Source organism: Protopterus annectens, chromosome 12.part0, assembly GCF_019279795.1.
Source record: "Protopterus annectens isolate FY-2018-M chromosome 12.part0, PAN1.0, whole genome shotgun sequence".
NCBI classification, from domain to species: Eukaryota; Metazoa; Chordata; order Ceratodontiformes; family Protopteridae; genus Protopterus; species Protopterus annectens.
Window position 1 is genome coordinate 399,099,271 of NC_056746.1, and position 22,067 is coordinate 399,121,337.

The window sequence follows — 22,067 nt, forward strand, 5'->3', positions numbered from 1 at the left end:
CAGCAGAACAGGCTGAGGAGGAAACAGAAAAAAATATTCAACAAAATGTGTGCAATCAAACAGAACAGGATTCTGCTTCTCATTCTTCTGACAATAAAGCTGACAGAGAGATGTCGCCAGTGAAACCTTTTCCAATGTTCCAAAGGAAAGTTCTTGAGAGAGAGAGAGAGAAAAAGCACTGGAGTTGACTAAAAAAATCAGGAGTTCCTTGGACATGAACTAGAGTCTGGTGTTGGGAGAATGAGATAAACAGGATGAATACCAGCAGCACTGAAATTAGTGAATAACTGTGAGACTATAAAACATCAGTCACATTTGTGAAATGTAGCTTTGGAAGAAAAAGTGTCTGAAAAAGACTAGACTGCTGTTGACTTTGTTAAACTTGTGGATGGCCTGTAAAGCATATATCTCACATTGTCATTAATGTTTAGAAGGAAGCAAAAAGCAAAAAATTATTAAGTAAAACAATTTTTGTTCTTATTAGTATTTATACAAAAACACTTCATGATATAAACTGTATATTATATAAATAAGCAGTTGTGTATAGTGTATTTCAGGAGTATTTTAAATGTGGGTGAATCATTTCATTGACTGCTTTGCATGCTGAAGATATTAAACAAGTAAACAAGTATATTTTTAGTTGTAAGGAATGTAGGCTTTACAGTGTAACAAGAGAAGAAAAACTGGACATAAGCAAGATTAAGTTAATATGCTGTGATCTTGGGCTGCTGCATTATGGGTGAGGTGTACAAGTGCATTGATTATATTATATGTAGAGTTAAGATAATTTCTGTTATTTTTACAAGGGTGAATGTCTAGATTAATTCCATTGGCTTAAGCGCTAAACAGGTGTTTGGGTTTTTTTCTAAGGAAGTAGGCTTGAAAAAATAAGACGGAATGATGAAAGCAATTAAAAATGCTAAGTTCCTAGCGTCTGTAAAGATTAGCTTAATTTTTCCATTAGCAAATGTTCTCAAAGGGAATCAAGAAGTCTACAAGAGAAGGCAGTTTTGCATTCTATTCTGAATGTAATTTACAAAGATTCCTGCATGCATCTGCAGAGATGTTAGCTGCTTTTTTCCTCATTGCTGACTTTTTTTTGCATAGAGATGAGCTGTACACAGGTTCAAGCAATTAATCTTGAGAGCTATGTGCATTCTTTGCTAAGGGAGTGCAAAATGTAAAGATACATTAGCAAGTACTCCAGTAAAAAAAAGTTTGAAGCTATGGAAATGGAATAAGAGAGAGAAACTTCTCTAGCAGCCTTAATACTTTAATGCTTTTAATGTGTACATTTTAAATTTATTTAGAGATAGCCAGTGCATGTTTTTTAGGGCTAAATATTAATGTTTTCTGAATGCATACTAGCTATGTTTCACATCTTTGAGGGGACTAGAAATGATAAAAGAACAGACAGTCCAAATGGGAACACAGGCTGTAGCATGTGCTTTAGCATGGGTAAACTTAATTTTATTTTAGCTAATACCTGTGGGATCAGCTGTCTATTTGAGGTAGTTCTTATCTGGAAAGTTACTTCATTTTTTGAAGCTGTACATAGTTTGTCCCAAGTTATCAGAATGGGGTTGTTCTGAAAATGTTTTTATTTTTTGAGGGTTTTTATTAAAAAAAAGTCATGAAAAAGCATAGGTTCAAATAGAATCGAGAAAAACTGTATAAAAGATCAGCCGACCTGTGTGAGCATGTATACCAAAAGTTCAAAATGCCCATTCAAAAAATTGTCATGTTTATTAGGAGGGAACAATAGCTTTTTATCATAATGGCTAATGCTATCCATATTTTCTTGGAATGTAAATGGCCTTACAGGTATAGACAAAAAGTAAAGAGTATTAAATTATATTAAGAAATGCAGAATGCAAATAACAATGTTACAGGAGATGCATGTGAATTTAACAAAGAAAGGATTTCAGGATAGATATTCAGCAGAATATGAGAGAGACAGAAAATAGGAGTAATAATGCCAGTTGCTAGAGGGGCTCCAGTTGAAAAGGAAAATAAAGCAATAATGGTAGATTTGAGGTAGTAAGGGGCTATTGGCAAGGGAGGATTACACTGACCTATATTTATATCCCAGCAAAAACTGCTATTACAGAGCTTTTAAAAAAAATCACCTTTCAGCAGAGAATATTACTTATAGGTGGGGACTGTAACTTGATTTGCAACAATGAGAATGTGACAGTGGGACCTAGAAGGGAAAATATAACGAAAGATAGTAAATTTCTGAAGAAATGTATGCAAATGTTTGGTATGAAAGATGTGAATTCTGTAGTAGGAACTCTAACAGAATTTACATATTATTCCCCAAGGTACAGTAATTGGGCTAGATTGGATAGAGATTATATTTCCCAGGAACATGTGTATTTAATTGAAAGCTTCAGCACGCATCAAATAATTTAAGATCATGCACTGATAAAGATGAGGATAAAAATTCAGGGTAATAAAGTAAAAATGAGACTCTTTCCCATCTACCTGTTAAAAAGATAGGCATTTCAGAAATGTATAGTGGAAATTATTTGAAAATTGTTAGAGAAAAAATAAATGTCTTCAGAACTGATAGCTAGTGAGTGGGATAAACTGAAAATGGAGTTTAAAAATAGGTTAGAAATAAGAGAGAGAGAGATGGTTAAGTAATATTAAATATTAAGAGGGCTGATGAATATTGCAGAAAGGGGGAATCTCACAGAACATGTGGCACAACTGCAAAGTGCTGAAGAGAAAATAACAGAGGATTTTGATAATATGCATGAGTTTAAAAAGATTACCGTTAAAACAACTATTTTTACAACTCCGGAGCAGTAAAACTTTTAGCATAATGACTTGGGCATCAGAAACTAGGAGTTCTTACCATACCTAAGGAGCCTGTAACAAAAAAAACATCTGCTGCGGAACATTCTGAGACAGTTTCAAGTCTTTTCTGGATATGACTAACAAATGTTATAGCTGTAAATTATCAACCCACACACTAATTTGTTCATCAATACCTATATTTACTAGGGACTCAGTAAAGATGAAGTATGGATTAAAAAGGCTTCTGGTATGGTAGAAAATATGTGGGAATAGACTAAGCAAAAGGTAGTACTAAAATTGAGAACTGGAAGCTGCTGTGTATGACTATGCATAGTAGGATACGTGCAGGGAAATTTGTTTGAGTTCTTTTAGATTTGTTTACAGGTCAGGCATATTTTAACAACCAGAGGAGAAGCTGTGGACAGAAAGAGTTGAACGAATTTGTCTGGGGGAGGAAAAGGGCAAGAGTTAAGTGGGATAAGTCGATCCTTCCAGTAGAACAAGGTAGTTTACAATGATCTAATTTGAAGGGATATTTTAGAGCTATGCAGTTAAGGCTGATATACATAACACAAACAGACAGTTATAATTCAGAGTGGCAAGGGATGACAATGAAGCAGGTGAGGAGTTCAAGAAATATATAGAGGGATATATTGAATGCAGATCCCTAAGGAGAGTAACAACAACTGTACAGAATATTATATTTAAAGTAGCAGAAGGTATTCTAAGAACTAAGCCAGCATAAGAATGGAGAAAGAAGATTTGCCATTAAAGATAATTGCAAGTATGGGCTCAGAAAATAGCCAAGAGGGGGCTGGAATTTACTGGAGAAAATGGGAAGAGGAGCTGAGGTACCAGGAGCAAATAGGTAGAAAGAAAGGTAGTAGAGTGGGATGAGGCCAAGAGGATGTTTGCACTGCAGGCTAGAGACTACCTTCCCTACCAGGGAAAAGAAAGGGAAAGTGGGGAATCCTAACTGAAAGACATACTCTAATGGAGTTTTTAGTTGATTCTGTAAAGAAGGTGCCATTAAAAAGGGATAATTACTAGGGTATATAAAATATTGCGCAATAACTGTAAGGTTCATAGGTATTTACTAGCCTAACAACCACAATGGCCTTTTTAAACCTAGCCATGCACCCCAAATGTCTGACAAGTTCTGATACCCTTGATAAGTGTAAGCAGGGGGTTGGGAGATGAAACATTTACAAGCAGGGCCCTGGGAGATGAACCATTTACAGGTTGCATGTATCCATTAGAGATATAGGTGCCAAACCAGGGATGAATTCCTGTTCCCCCATCCAATTGTCCCAGGTTGCACTTGAATTGGGTTAGGGAGGAACTCTGCTTCGCATGGGTGGGGGAGCCTGTTCCATAGACTGGGCAGCCTCTGAGATACATACATGTCTCTCCAGCAGGTCCTGTTTATATCACAGCCAAGATTTAAGTGTTTAGAATGGGTAATTCTGTTGCTGTTTGTTTTATGGATATGCAGGAGGTCCATCAGAGTGAGGTCTGATAATGTCCTGTATGCCAAGCATAGATCACCCCTCAAAAGCCTGTAGGAGACAATACAGGGACAGGGCCATGAGGTGGTCTGCATAGGACATTTTATTTATGCCTTGTATTATTTTAGTAAGGAATCTCTGTGGATGTTCCAGTTGTTGGATTTGCCTGGTTAGGTACATACCAAAGGGGGGCGCTGTTCTCAGTGATAGGTCTGATGAATGCTAAAAACAGTGGAACAGTGACTTCCTTGGAATTAGATGCCATACCTTTCATTATAAGTTGTGCAACACAGAATGATTTCCTCACTACTGTAGACATCTGATGGTCAAAGGCTAGATTACTATCTGTGGGTGTCTCTAAGTCCCTGACTACTGGTCAGCTCAAAGGGGTTTGTTGTCAATATGATAGTTACCAGGAGTGGATGACTTCCTAAAGTATTATGCATTTCTTGGCATGTAGTTCTAGTCCGTGGCTATAACACCAGTTGTTTGTCTGTGTTAGCCCCTCATGGAGAACATTTGTGTCAGTGTGGGATTCAGTAACAGCTCCTAATTTGCAATCATCTGCAAATTTAGTCAGCCAGAGACCGCTGACATTGGCCTTGACTTCAGAGAAGTAATGCTAAAAAGGAGTGGTCCAAGGACTGATCCCTGAGGGACTCCACTTGTGACTGGCCTCTTTTTAGAGGTGGGCTCCCCCATTCTAACTTTCTGGGTCCTGTCTCTGAGCCATTTGACTGTCCACTGGGTGACATATGAGTTTGTACCTAACCTCTTGAGTTTGTCAACAGTGCCCGAGTGGGATATTGTGTCACGTGCCTTGCTAGGACAAGATAGGCAGTGTGAACCATTTTTCCTTCATCCATTGCTTTGGTTACCTTCTCAAAGAAGCCCATCAGGTTGAGTAGGCATGATCTGCCCTTGATGAAAACAAACTGGGTTGGGTCCAATGTCTGGAAGTTTACTGTGAATGTATTGATCATTTCTATGATAATTCTTTCCATGACTTTACATACAAGACTAGTGAGACTTATGGGTCTGTAGTTTTCAGGGCCTATAGATGGCCCACCTTTGTGCAGAGGGTTGACTGTTGCTGTTCTCCATTCATGAAGCACAAAGCCTGTTTGGAGGCTACAGTAAAATAGTAATTCCAGAGGCCCTGATAGGTCATGTTTCATGCTATTTAGAAGGCATCCCTGGGATATTGTCTGGGCCCATTGAGGCACTGTTCGTGGTCTTAGAGAGGGCATTAAGGACCTGTTCCCCTGGTGATAGTAGGGGGGGGGTTATATTTGATGGTATTTCCTGAGGGAAGGTTGCAGAGGAGAGAGTGGTAAAGTTGGAGCTGAATTTATCAGCCAGGAGGTTTGCTATATCTTCTGGCTTATTATAGGTGGCCCATTTTACAGTGAGCTCTGCACACAATTGTGTATTACTTTTTAGGTAGTGGACATAGCTAAAGAATGCTTTGTGGTTGTCCTTGGCCTGGGAGGCCAAACGTACCTCAAATGTGGCCTTAGTAGACTTCATTTGTCCTTTGAGTTGTTTTAGTTTGATGAAAGTGCTTCTAATTTTTGCCATGATTTTCTTCCTTCTGTTATACAGCCTAATGATTTTGTGATTCCAGCATGGTGGCTTGGTTTTTTTGAGTTAGTTCTGTACTTCTTCCTGGTGAGTACAGCTGCCTCTATACAGCTGTTAACCTGCTGTTACAGGCTTTCTGTGAACAGTTCTGCATAGGCAGCAGTGTTCTCGGGGTTTATGGGGGCTTGTAATTTTGCCAGGTTATCACTTAATAGCAAGAGGTTAGCTTTAGAGTAGTTCCTGAATATTCCAGATGTAGCTGGGGGTCCAGGTTTTATTTTTTACTTCAAAGGAGACCATTTTGTGGTCTGACCTTGCCGGGGAAGACATTACAGTAGGGGGTGTGCAGCACTCTCCCATATTAGTGAGAACCAGATCCATTATAGTTGCACTCCTGGTTGGTGTATTGATTATCTGGTCCAGGGAGTTTGTGTTTACTAAGTCCAGGAATCTCTGTGCCTGTAAGTTTGGTGTTGTGTAAGATTTCCAGTTAATAGTGAGGCAATTAAAGTCTCCCATGAATATGGTATTGGGTTGGATGGTTAGTGTTTCTAATAAGTTTAAATACATGGTATGGGTCCCCTGGGTCATAGAGGGGGGGCCTATAGATTGCAAGGAAGTGGTATCTGATTTTGCCTGTGGTGATTTGTATATGGATCAGATCAAGTGCATTGTCCTGTTTGACCAACCTTGAAGTACATTTCTTTTGATGTAAATGGAGACACCTCCACCTTTAGTCCCTGCCTGTGAAGTAGCTGGTCTAAATGTGTGGAAGGCATTATAACTTTGCACTGTTGGTGTGCTCTCTACAACTTTAAACCATGTCTCAATGACCACACAGACATCCACATTCTCTAGGGTGAAGAGAGCTTCTAGAGAGTGGAGTTTTTTGTTTAGACTCCTAGCATTGAGGAGTAATACCTTTTGATTTTCTTGGTTTCGATTTGCTGTGTCGGAAGTACTGTCAGTTTGGTATTGCCTAAAAAAAAGGCACTGTGGGGAAGGCCATGTTTTAGCTAATATTCGAAAGCCTAGAGGGGAGTGGTGCAGACCATCCCTGGCAAAAAAGTGTGGTCTGTTGACCATCTGCTTTCATGCTGATAAATATTGCACCCCAATAGAATGACACCAGAAACTAAGCCAGTTATTAAAGCCAATCATCTTTTGTTTGTATTGTGGCATCATCCTTGGAGAAGGTAAAATGCTGCTCAGTGCTAGGTTCATACCAGCCTAAGACACATATTCCGAGAGCTCCATGATGTCTTTCTCTTCATATAGTCTCTCTCCTCATGTAGTCTAGGGTAGTATGTCTCAGGTCATTTACTCCCACATGGACTATGACTGAGTCATATTGGTACTTGTGGTCCAGTGACCTGAGTGTGTGCATAATGTGGTTGATCCTAGCCCCTGATAAGCAAATGACTGTGACTTTCCTCTTACTGAGCTTGGTGAGAGGGACATCAGTGTGTCTCACAATGGAGTCTCCAATGACTAAAATGTTGAATTGTGTGGTGGCTTGCCTTATGGGCTTAGAGATAGAAGTTCCATGAGATGTAGCTCTATGTGTTGATGTGTGTGTTGTTTTGAAAGAGTGCATTTGGGGCTGCTGAGGGTATTTGTTATGTGCACTTCATCTAGAATGTATTTGTGGTTTAGGAAGGTTATGTTTAAGTGCCTTAGCATATGTCTGCTTTGAACTGTGTGTGATGGGTGCAGCGTGTGTACTACTGACAACCTTATTGACATTAGGAGTACTTTTATGTAAGGATTTTCCTCCAATGACATTGTGTAAATACATCTCACATACCATATCAGTTTGTTTGAGAATTAACTGGCTGTCAGTAAACATGAGGCAATTTCTACATTGCCTCAGTATGCCCATATCCACCAAGCTGGTAACGGATACATTGGCAAAGTTCATATCCATGGCAACAGACCCTTTTTTTATTGATTAGACAGTTGCAGTGAGAGTATCAATCAGTATCAGGAGTATCCAATTTGCAACTAGGTATTGGAGAAATTTCAGTTGTGCTTTTACAGCATAAAATGTCACTCAAGTTGTCTGAGTCTGTACAGAGCACTGCGAAACACTTGAGGGGAAACTAATACATAGACCCTGAAAATTTAAGGATGAAGTATTTAGGCAGATATTCTGAAGTTAGAAGCAAATCGAGCAGTACTTACTGAAAACAAATAATTAGCTTGTCAAGAATGATAAAAAGAAGGGAGTCGCATGAATGGCTACTGCCTGGTTACTAGTAGTGCTGGTCTCACCACAGCTTCATTCTGCTGGAATTCAATGCTCCTTTGCTTCTTCTCTCACCAGAAGCAAATGGGTAGCACCAATCCCAAGATAAGAAGCAGGCCACAGCCTGTTTGGTGCTCCAGAGTCTTGTCCTAGATGATGTAAGGGTCTGTAGGCTTGTTGCAGCCTTTTCCTGGCAGATGTCTTAATAGCAGCCAGAACAATCAGTAACGTTAATCACAGACACTTGCTGTCCAACCAGAAACCATGAGAAATCAATGCACTCTGCTTCTTCTCTCACCAGGAACAGAATATAAGCACAGATTCCAAACTGTCACCCATAAAGCAGTTATTAGGATTCCTGGTGATCAGCAGTCTCCAGGAAATAATGTCCATGTCCTTCAAGGATGCAACTGCAATCCTGACATATGAGTTGTCCTGCCTCAGGCAGCCCTTCGGGGCCGGGATTCCAAAAAGTCTCCGGGCGCCGCTGCGGCTGATGTCGCCTTTTGCCCTAGTCGCTAGAGGTATAAAAGCGTCGACGCCATCTTCAAAAGCTAAGTACCCGTTGAGGACCTTTCTTTCTTGCCAATGTCAGATAAAACTGTTAATAATTGTTTAACTTGTGGGAAACAAATACCTCATAAGGGATTTCCACTTACTGCTTACCTGCCTAGGCCCAGAACACAACGCGGCCTGGCCTGTAGCTTTTTCTTTTCTTTCTAAAAATGCAAATGCACTCTTAGGGAGTTTCAGACAGGATTATTTTGGGAAGATTTCTGTTATATCATGCGCCGGGCTTCGACCCACACACTACCAAAACCTAAAAAGATAGGAGCGACACCCGCGGTCTCGGCCGACCAACACTTAGGTCGCCAGTTTCACAACCGCTTACAGACCGACGACACCGCCACCCGGTCGGTACTGAGGCCAGCCCGCCCAGCTGGGTGTTCTGTTTCTCTCTAAGACCTAAGCCCAGGATATTTCTGACACCATTTCAGTGGATAAGACTACTCCAGCACGTGGGCTGCAGGGCCCCCAGTGTCTATGTCCATTAAGGCCTACACACGCTTAAAGGCTGCCAAGCAGGCTAAGTCCCTCCAAGATCTGTTTCTCTGGGATCCACTTCTGGTTCTCAAATTTTAAGTTTAGCTGAGGACCTTATTTCTTTAATTAGGGGTTCTCAGCCACATCCAGATAGAGGCTCTCAGCCACCTTCTGTCAAGAGGCCTAGGGTTGAACAGGTAGATCCCCAGTCCTCTGATGAGGCCTCAGGTGATTCTGCACATTTAGACTACCAGGAGGAGGCCCCTCCCGCCTACATTCTGATCTCTGGAGGAATCCATTCCTCTGCTTCTCCTCCTGAGGAGTTTTCCCCTTGGGGAAACGCTTCCATGAGGGGAACACACTTCAAAAAAGCAGGCCAGATTCTAGGAGTTTTCCTTTGGGGAAGCGCTCATTCCATGACAAACACTTCAAATGGCAAGGCCAAGAATTCAGAGATCCTTAGCTATTCCTCCAGTTTTAAATGTTTTAGATGATGTGTACTTAGAATATAGTGTTTCCCCTGACCTCCCCCCCCTCTTATCAAGCCAGACAGGTACTATGGGGTCCCAGACACGTAAATTTTCTACAAAGGGCATACGTGCACCTGAAACTATTTCTCAGGGGTCTAAAGGGGTTTTCCACTACTGCTAAGAATCCACTTAAGAGATTCTAGGGCTTTAGAGAGGTGGGGCAAGAAAGTACTACTTCTTCCACCTTTCCATTAAATTGTCAATTTCATATGATTCAGTATCAGGAATACATGTTGGATGACTGCAGGTTAGCAACCATTTCCTACAGTGTGGATATGATGCATTGGAAGCTTCATGTAGAGCAGCAATGACAGGTGCCACTAGAGAAACATAAGCTGTTTGGTGCTACTGCACAAGAGGTTTTAAAGAAAATAGAGGAAAAGGCAAAATCAGTGCAAACAGTCAAAGATTTCCTCCAGGTACAGCCTCCAAGATTCAGCAGGAATTGGCCTTCTAAGCATTGGTCCTTTCCAGACACAGACAAATTTCAAAGAGGCAAAAACAGACATGGCAGAGGTAGAGGGCAAACTCGAGGCTCCTGCCAATGGCAGCCTCCAAACCAGAGAGGTGGGGCAGGACCTTCCACTGCTCCGCAGGGACAATCTCAATGACTTGGCTTTGACTCCACCATCCAGGGCTCAATTAGAAGCACCTTTGGGCGGAAAATTATCTTTATTCTCACAAAATTGGCACAATATTACAAAGGACAAAAGGATACTGGACATAATAGACAAAGGATACAGATTCCATTTTCATACACTACCAACAAGACATGGCAGGCCAAACCTGCCACCAAATCAAAGGGCAGAGGCACTCAAGCAAATAACAAACCTACTTCAAATAAGAGCAATAGAAAAGGTTCCTTCTGCAGAACAAGGCCAAGGATTTTATTCAAGGCTGTTCCTTGTTCCAAGAAAAGAAAACCAATGGAGACCCATTCTGGACTTGTCCGCACTGAATACTTACCTTATTGTGCCAAAATTCAAAATGCTGACTTTACAGCAACTCCTTCCCATGCTGGGCAAGGGGTCTTGGCTGGTAACTCTGGACCTCAAGGAGGCATACCTGCATGTCACAATCAGACAAAGTTGCAGAAGATACCTCAGATGTCTTACAGGCTCAGAGCATTATCAATTCTCAGCATTGCCCTTTGGCTTATCTACTGCGCCCAGAGTGTTCACGAAATGCCTGGCATCAGTAATTGCACATTGCAGACTTCAGGGGATACAAATATACCCTTACCTGGACGACTGCCTTATACAAGCGGATAGCCAACAAGCCTTGTTAAAAAACTTGGGCTATGTCATTCACCTGCTGCAGGCCTTGGGATACACAGTCAATATTCAGAAATCAAATCTCACATCCCAACAAATACCTTTCCTTCTGACAAAAGAAAACAAAACAATTACCAGAATACTTCAGAAAATTGGCAGCACACACCCAGATGACTGCAAGGAAAATCCTGCAGGCCCTGGGTTTCATGGCATCTTGCATTCTTCTGATTCCACAGAAACTGCAATGGTATCTAAAAAGTCTATGGTCTCAACACAGCCACAGCCTGGAAGCATTGATCCCACTCATTCCATGCCTTCAAAAGGAATTTCTGTGCCAGATAAACAAAGGTCTGCTTTTCAGCAAGCCTCATACAAGTCAAACCATAACAACGGACACCTCAGACCATGGATGGGGGGCTCACATGGAGGGCAGATGCATTCTAGGACAATGGACACAAAAAGAAAAGCACCTGCACATCAACCAAAAAGAAATGCTGGCAGTGATACATGCAATCAAGGCCTTCGAAAAGTTCATGCATCAGGGTCATCTACTAATAAAGACAGACAATACCACAGTTAATGTGGTACATAAACAAGCAAGGAGGTACCCATTCCTACCCTCTTTGCAGACTGGCAATGAATCTCTGGGATATTTCCCTACAATTGAAAATAGAACTACAATCCCAGTTTGTACCAGGGAAGAACAATGTTCTGGCGGACAGCCTAAGCAGAAACATCATGGATCCACACGAATGGATGTTGCATCCAGACATTTTCTTACAAATAACTCAAGCATGGAGAGGGCCGGACATAGATCTTTTTGCCTCCCACCTCAATCACCATCTGAAATAGTTTTGCACAAGGACATACCATCCTCAAGCATGGAAGGTGGTCCTTCAGTTGGAACTCTCTAACACTATATGCCTTCCCACCTCTTCCTTTGATGACCAAGGTGTTACTAAAGATCAAGACAGAGCAACCGAAAGTCATACTGATAGCTCCAGACTGGCCAAGACAACACTGGTACCCACTGCTACGGAGCTTGACGCACACCAATCCGTGGCTCCTTCCTCAATGGCCACTTCTTCTGACACAGCACAATTACAGGACACCACACCCCAGCTTGAAAACACTGAAGCTGACAGCTTGGAAGATTCCATGACTATTCCCCAGGATACACTTTCAAAAGGGTAAAAGACATCATCCTGGAGGCGTGCAGACCTTCCACTAGAAAAACATACTCAGCAAAATGGAAGAGATTTCTTATCTGGAACAGCAAAAAGGGTCAAGACCCATCAGTGATTAGCATTCCACAGATCCTAGAATACTTGGCTGAAATGCTCCACAATGGACTTTCATATTCTTCCATAAAAATACATGCTTCAGCAATATCTGCCAAATATAACACTGATCCGCCTGTATTTTCTCACCCATTGCTAAGACAGTTTCTAAGAGGTATAAAGAACATCAACCCTCCTAGGAAACCACCAGTGCCTGCATGGGACCTCAACTTCATGCTGGAAAAATTAACTCTTCCTCCCTTTGAACCAGCAGCATCTTCAGAGTTGCAATTTCTGTCTTGAAGACAGCTTTCCTTCTGGCAGTAACCTCAGCAAGAAGAGTCTCTGAGCTACAGGCCCTTATGGCAATACAACCATTTCTCATTTTTCATCAGGACAGAGTTTCTTTGAGAACCAGTCCGTCATTCATGCCAAAGGTGGTATCCAGGGTGTCCCTGAATCAAGCTATTCACCTGCCTACCTTCTTTCCCAATCCTCAAAATAAAGGAGAGAGACTTCTGCACACCTTGGACATACACAGACAGTTGCGCTACTACTTGGACAGAACAAAGTCTTTCAGAAAATCTGACGAGCAAACAGACTTTCTAAATGGATTGGAAATTGCATTCGATCGTGCTACTCTTTTCATGGAAAAACTGTGCCAGCTGACATCAGGCCACATTCCACCAGAGCTACAGCCACCTCCACAGCCTTTCTAAGAGGAGTGGCAACAAAGGACATTTTAGAAGCTGCTACATGGAGCTCCGTGCATACATTTTCCAAACATTACAACCTGCCTTTATATTCCAGATCCAGAGCAGGGTTTGCTTCTGCAGTCCTGCAGGGCATTTTAGCTACACCATCTTTGTCTTAGTGCCTACCACCCCCAGGTTGGCTTTGGTATTCAACCCATATGTCAGGACTGCAGTTGCATCCTTGAAGGACATAGTACAGTTTTGTACCTACCATAAATGTAGATGTCCAATAGGTATGCAACTGCAGTCACCCTCTGTCGTTTGGGTTTCTACCCCTTTTAGCTACCTGGGGTAATCTTTTATGGTGTATTTGTTTTTATGTTGTACTTGTCTGGAATATTTTCTCTATTTTCAAAATTTAGCCTTCCTTAGAGGGCACCTGGCATCTGGGGCAAGAAACACTGAAGAAGATGGCGTTGGCTGACGCTTTTATACCCCAGGCGCTCTGACGCGGCAAAGGCACTGATATCAGCCACGCTGACCCAGACTTTGGCCAATCAAGGGCTGCCTGAGGCAGGACAATCCATATGTCAGGACTGCAGTTGCATACCTATCGGACATCTACATTTATGGTAGGTACAAAACTGTTCTTTGTGCTCCTTCTTTTACTAGGAGAAAACAGGAGCACTAACTCCAAGGTGACTACTGAGAGGCAGAATGGGGGCTCTCCAATAATGGGTGATCTTGCAATAGATGTTTAAAGGTAAGATAAAAATAGGAAAATAAATCAAACAAATCACCGAACGAATAAACGAACCACTGCACAAAAACGAGAAAACAATCCAAATAGATAATATAGAAACAGTGGATCGAAGCACGTCTCTCTTGTTCATACAAAGCACACTTAAACTTCTGAATAAAATAAATAATGTTTAATAAGGTTAGCGCTTTCCCCACCGGACAAGTGGCTTCATCAGACCATATGGTCTGGTGAAGCCACTTATCCGGTGGTGAAAGCGCTAACCTTTGTAAACGTTATTTATTTTATTCGGAAGTTTAAGTGCGCTTTGTATGAACAAGAGAGCCGTGCTTTGATCTACTGTTTCTATACTATCTATTAAGAAAAAAATAGGTTGACATCCTAAACACTTAGTGTGCACTAAGCAGTTAGATATGAAAGGGGGTAACCTAACTTGTAACTGTCCAAGTGTAGAGCCACTAATTTTAAAAGAGCAAGATAGACTGAAAAGGAGTGGGCACTTTTGTATTCTGGTTCTATGGCACACAGTGGGATGGCCAATAAATTTAAATGGGTGACCGCGGTAGTACAGCAGTTAGAATTGTTGCCTCACAGCAAGAGGTTCTCCAGTTCGATTCTTGGCTGGTGTACCTTTTGTGCAGAGTCTGCATGTCCTCCCTGCTGTCACGTGGGTTTCTTCCAGGTGCCCCAGTTTCCTCCCACATTCCAAAGACATGCAGTAGGTGGATTGGACACTGTAAATTGGCCATAGGTGAGTGTGTGTGCATGAGTGAGTGGTGCGAATGAACTACTGCTGCAGGGCTAGCCACCTGGCTGTGTAAACCTTGGCTCAAGATGATTCTCACTGCAGAAGTGGCACCTCAACCCCATGCGCAAAATAGGAAAAGGGGTTGAGGATGGATGCCAATAAATGTAAATAGTTGAAGGGGAGGGATTTCACAAAATGACGATTTTGTGCTTGCTCACACCAGCCATTGAAAGGGGAGAGAATGAGATATATGGTCAAATTAATGTAAGGGGTAGGAAACTAGAAAGACAGTTGTGTTTAAGAACACAACAGCAACAGCGTGGGAGGGTGCAAAAAATTCGGTCCGACTCACAAGAGACACAGCTGTGGTTTCTTTCCAAGTTTTAATATGCAGTTAAAAGAAGAATACAAGTAAAACACAGTGTAAAGAAAATAAATCCCAGTACACAAAATAGAAAAAGGCAATAAAGTAAAGCAAAATAAAAGAAATCAAAAGCAAACTAGCCTTTCCCTCATAGCAAGCTATGGCAGAGTCTGGGTGAGCTTTTTCCACTAAAGCTTTGAAATGTTTTATTTTACCCCTTAAATAGAAGGTTTAGTTCCTAGCTCCACCCTCTCAGTTCACAGAGAAGTAACCTTAACTGACCTGTTCTAACTTCTGTGTGACTCCTTAATTGACCTTTTCTAATTTCTGTCTGACTCGCAAGAGAGACAGCTGTGGCCTCTTTCCAAGTTTTAATATGCAATTTAAAAAAATACAAGTAAAACAGTGTAAAGAAAATAAATCACAGTATACAAAATAGAAAAAGGCAATAAGGTAATACAAAATACAAGAAATCAGAAGCAAACTAACCTTTCTCCTCACAGCAAGCTGTGGCAGAGTCTGGGTGAGCTTTTCCACTAAAGACCAGAATCGGTCAGAGGAGGTTAGAAAAGATTGGGAAGAGACAGTAGAAAAGCAATTTACATGGGAACATTGGGGGGACATATATATATATATATATATATATGGCTCACAGGTATGCACAAAAGCACAAAAGGTTTAGGATTTTTGCTTGGAAGTGTTTGCATAGGTATAGTTATACGCCGAGCAGACTTTAAACATTTTTCCTCAGGTAGATAGCAAATATTGGAGGTATGGAGAGGAAGAAAGAGGTAACTGGGAGCAAATGTTTTGGGAGTGTAAAGAGTTGGCAGATTTTAAAATTACATTACAGAGTACTCTGTCTGAAATATTGGGTGAGCAAATTGCTATAGCTCAGGAAATGATTCTTTTGTGCTGCGACACAGGATCTGAGTTGCCTAGACCTAGTAAGGCCTTATTAAGTTTAATTCTGTTGCCTGCCAAAAAACAGTTACTAGAAAATGGAAACCAAAGACTAAACCAACTGTAACTGAAGTACTGAATGTTATAAAATAGATAAAGAAGTGAAAGCGTGGTCTTTAAAATAAGGAAGGAGCAAATCAGACAGAAATAAATGGAAATTGTAAGAATGGTACATGCATAATCATGTTCAGGAGTAGGAATGAGGTTTAAAGGATGGCAGGAATTGAACAATTTATGTAATGTTGGACTGATAGCTGCAAATAAAAGATATGGGATGTATAACATATGTAAATGGGAAAATGTTAATATGGCTTGTTTTCTTTTGTGTTAATGTATGTGCGCATATACCTTAGTGAAATGTTAAGTGTTTTAAAAAAAAACGTAAGCACACATTAATAGAAAAGAAAATAAACCATACTACATTATACATCACACATTTTCTTTCTTTAAAACAACTGTCTTTCAATCCAGCATTACATCAGTTGCTCAGTTCCTGCCTTCACTTAAACCTCACTCCTTGACTATAACTTCACTCCCCTTATTCCCTGATCACATACCCACATCTACACACCCCAAATCTCCCAGGAGCAAGTCCTTCTGTGGGGCCAGATAACATACCAGGCACCCTAATGGCCATCCTGAAAAAGGATGTGCCACGCCCCCTACAGAAGCTATTCAGTATCAGTTTCCAACTGGGCTTTATGCTGGATGGATGGAATATAGCAGCTATTATCTCCCTGCACAAAGGTGGGGCATCAGCGGACCCAGCTAATTATAGACCCATACATTTGACAAGCCTCATCTGTAATGCTATGGTGATAATGATTATGGAAATAAATAAGAACATAGGTGACCAACAAACTCTTGACCCAGACTAGTTTGTTTTTGTCAGACAGTTATTGCCTACTTAACCTGTTTGACTTCTTCAAAAAGGTTGCCAAAGCACTGGAGGTATAAAATAGGTACACACCACATATCTAGACCTTGTAAAGGCAGTCAACACCATCCCACATTCAGACTTTGTTGATAATATATCCCAGTTTAATGTTAATCCCTATGTTACTAATTGGATAGCAAATCTGGCTTCCAAATAGAACTCGGAAATTAAGGTAGGTGGCTCTGCCTCCTTCAAAAGACTTAAGGTTCAGAGCTTGGATGCTCCTCTTTGCCATTTACTTTTGTAGGTCAAAGTTAATGGTAAGGGTTTATAGCTGACCAAGTTCTCAGAGAAATGTAAACTTGGTGCATCATAAATTCTCCAAAGCATACATTGATCCACCAAGAGGGCCAAACTTCCAAGATGGATGCCCAGTGATCAACAGCTTAACCCCAGCTCTCCCAGTGTGAAAACAGAAACTGAACAAAAGAAGTGCCATTGAAACTGAAACTGTTTTGGGTAAAAGTTCATTACTGACTGTTAAGTACACTACTTGGATGCAAAAGAAGAGATTTGGAAAACCTTAAAAAATCCAACAGAAAAGGTGAAGAGAAAACACTATCTGGGAAGGATTCTGCAGCTATTCAGTACAAAGCAATTCAAGCATCAACTTTGGTTCAACAGATGGCTTCCAGTAATTTAAAGGAAAAAAGGTAAATCAAATATATTCAGAGGTTATTAAAATAAATGAAACACTGAAGGACTATATTAGCTCAAATAAAATGCTTGGAAACATAGAAGCTTTAACTAAGTTCATATGAATTGATAAACTCAAAAAAGTCACAAAGCACAAACTGAAGCAGATAGACACAAAAGCCAGAAGTAGCTAGATTGAACCCACTCAAAGTAATGCAGGCTGCAAATCACCACACAGTTGTAGAATGCAGAATCCACTTTAACTTCAGACAAAAAAAAAACAAAAACAAGGATGAGCGCTTTCATCCAAAAAGATCTAGACTTTATCTGATGGACGAAAGCACTCATCCTTGGATTTTTTTTTTGGTCTGAAGTTAATAAAGTGGATTCTGCATACTACAACTGTGTGGTGATTTGCAGCCTGCATTATTTTGAGTGGGTTCAGTCGAGCTACTACTTCTGGCTTTTGTGTCTATCTGAATTGATAAACTACAATACTCAGTGGCTGAAATGAAGAAAAAGCTGTGAGAGTATGAGGCTTCAAGAAAAGCTATCTAAAAAATATTGGTGTTAGAAGACCACAGTGTGCAGAGAAAACCTGCGATTTTTTTTTTCTACTGCACTAGAGAAACTGGAAGGAACTGACAGTATTCATTTTATGAATACACAGATAAGCAATTGGACTGGTGTTCTATGGCAGGATTTGTTAATTGAAATGGTACATAGTGTTTGCTTCAAACCTGGCTGTGAGAAAGCAGCCAAGACCTATATTAGTAAAGGTGCAATCATACGAGCAGAAAGAGTTGATCCTGTCAAAGCTGTGGCAGAAGGGCAACACACTAAAAACAGGAGACAGCAGTGTGTTTGTAGAAAATTATTATTCACTGTACACTGGGCAGAAGAAAAGCAAATTTATTGGCTCAGTCAAGGAATATCGAGGCAGATGTGAGGTTCAAGCTGCTGTATTCAGCTGTCTTCAGAGTATTTTTGTTGGAATATCAAATAAATTTTTTGATGTATAACATGCTAAGAAGAAGAAAAAAAGGTTTATCCAACAAAAAGTGAAGCAGCAAGCATCTTCTCCCCATTAAGTTCAGAGAGAGACTTTGCCAGTGAAACCTTTTCTAGTGTTCCAAAGAAAAATGTTTGAGAGGCAGTAAAAAAGCACAGGAGATGACTGGATGAATCAGAAGTACCTTGAACTTAAGTCAGAGTCTGGTGTCAGGTAATGAAGATGAACAGACAGAAGACCAGCAGCACTGAAATTAGTGAATAAATGGGAAACTGTAAAGTATCAGTCACATTTGTGTAATATGGCTTTATAAGAAAAAGTGGCTGAAAAAGACTGGATTTGTGTTGACTTTGTTAAAGTTGTGGATGGACTATAAAGCATATACACCACTTTACATTGTTAATGTTTTGAAAGACACTTTAAAGTGAAGAAGTAACTGTAAGTAATTTTTTATTTATATAAACATTTTGTGATATAAACTGCATGCAATATATAGTAAAGCAGTTTTCTGTACTGTGTATTCAGGGGTGTTTTAAATATGAGGATAGTCTTTTCAGTGACTGTTGTATGATAAACTGTATAAAGTTATTAAAGTAAACAAGTACTCTGTATTTGTAAGAAATATACGCTTTACAGTATAATGAGAAAAAGGATTTGAGAAAAGCAACTTTAATGCTAATATGCTTTGATTTTGAGCTGCTGAGGTAGGGTGGGGTGTAAAAGTGCACTGATTATATTATATCAAACTAAGATAGTTTCTCTTATTTTTACAAGGGTGAATGTCCAGATTAATATCCTTGGCTTAAGCTATAAACAAGGAGGTGGTTTATAAGGCAAGTAAGCATTAAAAATAAGACAAAATGATGAAAGTTGTGAAAAATGCTAAGTGTCTAACAACTGCAAAGGTATTAGCTTGTTTTTTCATTAGCAAATGTTTAGTGGGAGTCAAGAAGTCTGCACCTGAAGGCAGCTGTACATTTTTATTGAGTGAAATTTACAAAGATTTGTTGCTGAGTGTTTTTCCATGGAGACAAGCTGTCTGTAGGTGCAAGCAGTTAATCCTGAAGTTTTTGAGCATTCTTTGCTGAGAAAACTTCAGACGTAAAGGTACAGTGCCAGGCAGTTCAGTGAAAAATAACGTTTGAAATTATGGGGAGTGAATAAGAGATGGCCTCCTCAGCAGCCTTAATGCTTTAATGCACTTCATATAACAAAGTGGAATTTAAAGATAGCCAGTGCATTTTTTTTCTTAGGGCTAAAAAGTAATGTTTTTTGAAAGCATGCAATCTATTTTTCACATCTGGGATGTGGAATACAGATAAGAAAAGAACAGATGGCAATCAGTGTAAGTGGGAACACAGGCTGTCACATGCGCTTTAGCATGGGTAACCTTCATTTTTGGTTAGGTAATGCCTATGGGTGAAGCTTTTGATTTGGGCAGTTGTCTGTATGTGGAGGTTTAAACTTCATTCTTGAAGATGTATATAGTTTGTGCATTTGTTCTAAGTTAATAGGGAATGGGAGAGTTTTGAAAATGTATTTTTTGTTTGTTTTGTTTGAGGGTTTTAATTAAAACAAAAAGTCTTGAAAAACATGACAAATTCAAATGGAGATGAGAAGAAACATCTGTATCAAAGATCAGTCTGTCAAACATTAGTATATGCATGTAACACAAACGTTGGAAAAATACATTCAAAAAGCTGTCATGCATAAAAAGTGAAAAACAATAACTGTCATAATGGCTATGCTGTGTATATTTTCTTGGAACATAGACGGCCTTACAGCTATAGACAAAAAGGAAATAGTACTGAAATATATTAAGACGTAGCGTGCAAGCAGCAATGCAGCAGGATAAACATCTGGAAAGAAATGAGCATGTGAACTTGACAAAGAAGGGATTTTTCAGGATGGATATTCAGCAGAATATTGGTGACAAAGGAAAAGAGGAGTAATTATATTAATTGTTTAAGGGGCTCCAATAATGATAGAAGAGGAAAAAACACAGTGATGGTAAATTTGTGGTATTAAGGGGCTATTGGCAAGGGTGGAGGATTCCACTGGCATGTATTTGTATAATAACAAAAATACAGTTATGGAGCTTAAGAAGATTTTGGGAGAAATAATCAGCTTTCAGCATGGACTGCCACTTATAGGAGGGGACTGGAACTTGATTTGCAATAGTGAGGATGTTTCAGGGGGACCTAAAAGAGAAGATGTAACAAAAGAGGGTAGCTTTCTGAAATGTTTATGAAAATATTAGGCATGCAAGATGTGAATTTAGTAGTAGGAACTCTGACAGAATGTATGTATTATTCCCCAAGGTACAATAATTTGACTAGACTAGATAGAAATTATATTGTACAGAAGCATTAGCATTTAATTGAAAGCTCTGAAACACATCCAATAACTATTATGAACCAATAAAAACTAAGATAGAAGTGTGGAGTAATGAAGTAAAAATAAGACTGGTGCTTTTTACCAACTTGATAAAACAAGGAATTTAAGGAGTCAGTGGTGTAAATTATTCGAGAGTTCAGGGAAGGTATAATATTTTCAGAAGCTATAACTAGTGAGTGAGATAAAATAAAGTTTAAAGATAGGGTAGAACTAAAAGAAAGAGATCTGGTTATGAAGTAATAGGAATTATTTAGAAGGTGTGATAAAGGTTAAAATATTACAAAATAAAGGGAATCTCACTGAATAAGAAGTGCATTTGCAGAGTGCTGGATAATATGCATGAGATTAGAAACATTGCTGCTAAGCAGCTGTTTTTTTAATGACTCTAGAGCAGAAAAACTTTTGGCACAGAGACTTCAGCAGCGTAAACTAGAAAGCACTGTTGCCAAACTTAGGGAGCCTATAACAAAAAAAAAATAAATAATAACCAGAGATCCTGCAGAGGTATTAGAGATATTTTGGAAATTTTAGGAAAATTTGTATAAAGCAGAGAAGTGGAAAATTAAGAAAAAGCACAAATGGAAATATTTGTGGAAGACTTAAATATACTAAGGTTAGCGGTACATGAGGCTCATAAATAATAACCAGAGATCCTGCAGAGGTATTAGAGATATTTTGGAAATTTTAGGAAAATTTGTATAAAGCAGAGAAGTGGAAAATTAAGAAAAAGCACAAATGGAAATATTTGTGAAAGACTTAAATATACTAAGGTTAGCGGTACATGAGGCTCAATAGCTAACAGGATAGGAGTTGATGAGATAAAAACGGTGATGTATAATCAATCTACAGGAAAGTCTCCAGGAATAGGTAGTACTCTGGTGGATGTTTGGAAGTTAGAAAGGAAGAAAGTGATAAAGATCAGGAAGATTTTTTTAACAGTATTTCAAAAAGAGGGGAGGCACCAACATCTGGGAAATGGTAGCTGTAATACCTAAAGACGGTAAAGCCCCATCTCATCCAGCTTCATATAAGCCCATTTCAATTCTAAACTAAGATGGGTAAAAGAATTGCAAAGGTGATGCCAAAATCGACAGATATGGACTAAAGTGGTTTTATGGAGGGGAAGCAAACATTTGATGACATTAACAGATCAATGATGATCCAGAGGGAAGCAAAATGTAAGAAAAATAACAGTCATTGGTGGGTCTTGTTGCAGGGAAAGGATTCAACAGAGTAAATTAGGATTTTATGAGTATGGCAATGGAAGCATTTACATTTCCTG

The 22,067-nt window shown here is 39.8% G+C and overlaps 1 protein-coding gene across 1 annotated transcript in view; it reads left to right on the plus strand.

The window, feature by feature from the left end:
- Positions 1-22,067, plus strand: part of REXO5 (RNA exonuclease 5) — a 1,525,618-nt gene that overhangs the window by 1,083,675 nt on the left and 419,876 nt on the right. The gene's annotated exons all lie outside the window — the stretch shown is intronic.